The 3,958-nt window shown below is 46.6% G+C and overlaps 1 protein-coding gene across 1 annotated transcript in view; it reads left to right on the forward strand.

The window, feature by feature from the left end:
- The first annotated feature begins 415 nt into the window (after positions 1-415).
- The window catches only part of LOC115557764 (plexin-A2-like), a 55,787-nt gene continuing 52,244 nt past the window's right edge, over positions 416-3,958 (forward strand). The window contains exon 1 of the mRNA XM_030375843.1: positions 416-863. The gene's annotated coding sequence lies outside the window, so the exon portion shown is untranslated. The remainder of the gene's footprint in view (positions 864-3,958) is intronic.

Below are 3,958 nucleotides of genomic sequence, written 5' to 3' on the forward strand. Positions count from 1 at the left end.
TTGATGCCCACTTAGGGCTGAAGGGCGAGCCGTCATGTGGTGCCATACCTCATGTGGTCTACAGAGGTCAGTATTCCAAAGGAAAAACTGGTGCCCATTCATTAAACCGCGGAGAGTAACTTGATCATCGGCATTTTTCACTATTATTATGAATTATGAATGAATTTATATATATAGGGAACATGGCTGGTAATTCACCCGACCCACTTCAATCTATAAAATGCGCTTGAAAAACCGCATCAATTTTCTCCTGAAATCTCAACCTAAAGTTTAGGGAAATTATTCATCAATTAAGAAAAATCACACCAACGAGGAAGGTGATTGCCTAATTAGAGCTCTTATTTCTAATCTGTACCCATACAGTAGAGGGAGAGAGAGCGAGGGTTGGATTGCAGTCAGTGCGCTCCTGCTACAGGATGACGCTAGGGAGGCAGGCTTTAATCCGCACACTGTACGTGAGGTGCAAGCGAACTGATGGGTGACTTCATGTGAGAGGAGAACAGCCGCGGAGCCTGCTGGGTGTGAGAGATAGCCTGTTGGCCACAGAAGATGATCGATCCTGCAGCTGGAGGAGTGGGAGGGTCGCTGTGCACAGCCTCTCGTGTTTGAGAGCGCAGAGGAGAGAGAAGATGCCTAGTATCTCTCCAGATGACTTTGAGTAGACGTCGGACGAGGCTGCTGTACTGAAACTTAAAGCGGACATCTCGTCCACTTCGCTCAGCTGATTCTTTCATCAGGAGTGAGACCCGGGACATAGCCGTACACCGACCGGAGAGGAGAGAACCGGATCTGTAGTTACCGCTCCGACTTTCGCCTGACAGCCGACCACCTGATAAGTAACGGTCATCTACTCCTATTTCAAGGTGAGCATATCCATTCTGCTTAGTGTAGCCTCCCAAATGCCGGTTCTCTATTGGTGTGATTTTCGTATCCCCGTGTGCGGCTTTGGACAAGTTAACATTTAGTTTGCGCTCTCGGGACGCCACTAATGCATGCATTCCGTTAAAACAATGCACTCTCGTCACACACACCGGTTTTTAATCCAAACTTGCAGATCAAACCCCAAGACGTCACATTATTTCAGGAAATAATTGAAATTACGTCCCAATTGCTTTCCCTTTGCTTTTGGAATAGGCCAACAATTGACAATGGGATATATTACTTGTGTACACCACGTAGTTTATGTGCAGCTCTTGCGTGTGAGTTGGAGCATAGAAGATGACGAAAGTCAATCTAAATGGCAGCTCTAGTCAATGTCATGGTCAGCTAGTTCCACAGCAGACCGTACAAGCTCAATACATCACAGAGCCCTGGGTGGTAGTTGGTGAGGTAGTGCAGGGTGAGATAAGAGGACTGGGAGGAGGAGATCCAGTCCTCTGTATTTCACAAAGTATAATGGCTGGTATATACTGTAGAAGTTACAGATATACATGCTGCTGTGAGGCAGTGTATACCTCATCTATATTCCAGCGTACATCCTCCTTTATGATGCCTGCATGGATCTCTGTGGAGCCCTCTCAGGCTTGAGGTGTTTTCTATCAGAACACACATACACAAGTATACACACGCACACACGCACACACACACACACACACACACACACACACACACACACACACACACACACACACACACACACACACACACACACACACACACACACACACACACACACTGATGCTACAGGCATCACATCTGATCATTGTTGTTTCCCAAACGAGATTTGAAGGGGGCTTGTGGGGAATGGGATGAGTGATGGGCTCTGGCTATAGGGGAGGTGGTCATCCCACAGGCTGGATGCACCGCACCTGGGCTCTCTTGGCAGGAGGGAAGGGGGGTAGCAGCAGGAGAAGCCACTGGGCTGGAGATAAGGCCCTGGCTGAGCCGCGGTTACAACCAACCAGAGCCCAGTGCGGTGATGGCGTTGCCAGCCTCCCTCCCCAGCACTGTTGACCCGCTGCTTTGTTCCAGGATGGAGTGTGTGTCCGGTATCAGTGTTAAGGTGTGCGTGTGTGTTTGTGTCATTGTGTGTGTGAGGGAAGTGTTTGTGTGTTTTTGTGTTTGTGTGTTTGTGGAAGTGTTTTTTTTTGTGCGTGCCTGGTAGAGTGTGTGCGCATGTGAATGTGTGTCTTTGTGTAAGTGTGCATGTCTATTTAGACTCACAAATGTGTGTGTATGTGAAAGGGAGTGTATGTGTGTCTCACTCTGTGTAGGGTTCTCGGGGAACTTGCGCGTTTGTGTGTGTGTGTGTGTGTGTGTGTGTGTGTGTGTGTGTGTGTGTGTGTGTGTGTGTGTGTGTGTGTGTGTGTGTGTGTGTGTGTGTGTGTGTGTGTGTGTTTGTTTGTGTGTCTCAACTCTATGCAAACCAGTTGAACCCCCTCCTCTCCTTCGGGTCAGTCTTATCTTGCCGGCCAGTTGGTCTATCTGTACTCTCCTGGACCGCTGAGCAGGAGGGGAGAGAGAGAGAGAGAGAGAGAGAGAGAGAGAGAGAGAGAGAGAGAGAGAGAGAGAGAGAGAGAGAGAGAGAGAGAGAGAGAGAGAGAGAGAGAGAGAGAGAGAGAGAGAGAGAGAGAGAGAGAGAGAGAGAGAGAGAGAGAGAGAGAGAGAGAGAGAGAGAGAGAGAGAGAGAGAGAGAGAGAGAGAGAGAGAGAGAGAGAGAGAGAGAGAGAGAAATATGACCACAAGATAGAGGGGGGAGAAAGCGAGAGAGGAGAGAAAGCAATAGCTAAGGGAGAGAGAGGGGGATAGTGGGGAGAGAGAGAGCTATAGAGGTGTGAGAGAGAGAGTGTCAGTCATGTGGCCTAGCAGTTTAACGAATCGACTGCTAATATAAGGATTCAAATTAGCCCTTACATTATTTTATTTTTTTATTCCTATCTTTTAATGAAATCAAAGTTTTCTTTGAAAGTGAAATGTTGGTTGTCATCTATTCAGGGGGAAGCCAATGAGTGAGATAGAGAAAGAGAGAGAGAGAGAGATAGAGAGAGGGGGTGTGAGTGAGAGTGAGGGAGAGAAGAGGAGAGCAAGGTATATTTTATTATATTCAGAAAATAGTCTTTCCCACTACTCAGTAAAATGGCATGTCTATAATAATGGCGCTTAGCTTGATTGAAGTCAGAGCATTTCATATTCATATTGGTTTCCATCTGTGAAAATGCAGGAACCAATCATTCAGGAAATGATTCAGACTCAACACTTAAAACATACTTCGGTTCCTTAATTGTCTTTTTTGGTTGGACCTTCCTCCTCCACTCTTTCCAATACAAAAAAAAAATACAACTACAAATCCCAGAACCCCCCAGCAGAGCTCTAACCAATGCAGTTTAAATAATTCAGCACATCTGTCCTTGTCTATGTTATCTCTGAGTTGCACACCAGGTAAAAAGCCTGCTCCAGTCTCCTACTGAAAGAATGAATGCCCTGAAAGAGGAGAGAGGAGTCAAAATATGTACAAATCCTCGATACATTTTCACTAACGTAACGGTGGCTTATTGACTATCTAGACAAATTAGTTTTTCATCTTACTGGAAGGTTTTCTGGGGTGGAAAGTTACCCTTTGTGTTCTGTAGCCAATGTTGATTTGGAAGTGTCAATCCATGATCCTGTTGTAGATAGAGTACCTGTGAAATTGTCTTTGTGTTTACTCACCGTGCGTGAAGAGATTATGTTCTGCGACAAAAACCATGTGACCTCACCTCAACACCTTTGCCCTCTAATTTGTAGACGAATCTCATTGAAGTGCGGCCCACTGAATATAATAACACACTCCCCGGTACGCACCTTCGCGGCCTTACCGTTAAAACACCCGTCAGAATAAATACATGTTCCTCCATTTTCTCCTTGGCATCGATCGTTCCGTGGTTCCGCTGTTGCCGGGGGTGGATGAGGTTTTTTTGGGGGGGGGGGGGGGGGTTCCTGCGCCGGGTCCATATGTGTCAGAATGAGTGGTGGTACTACT

Source organism: Gadus morhua, chromosome 13 (assembly GCF_902167405.1).
Source record: "Gadus morhua chromosome 13, gadMor3.0, whole genome shotgun sequence".
NCBI classification, from domain to species: Eukaryota; Metazoa; Chordata; class Actinopteri; order Gadiformes; family Gadidae; genus Gadus; species Gadus morhua.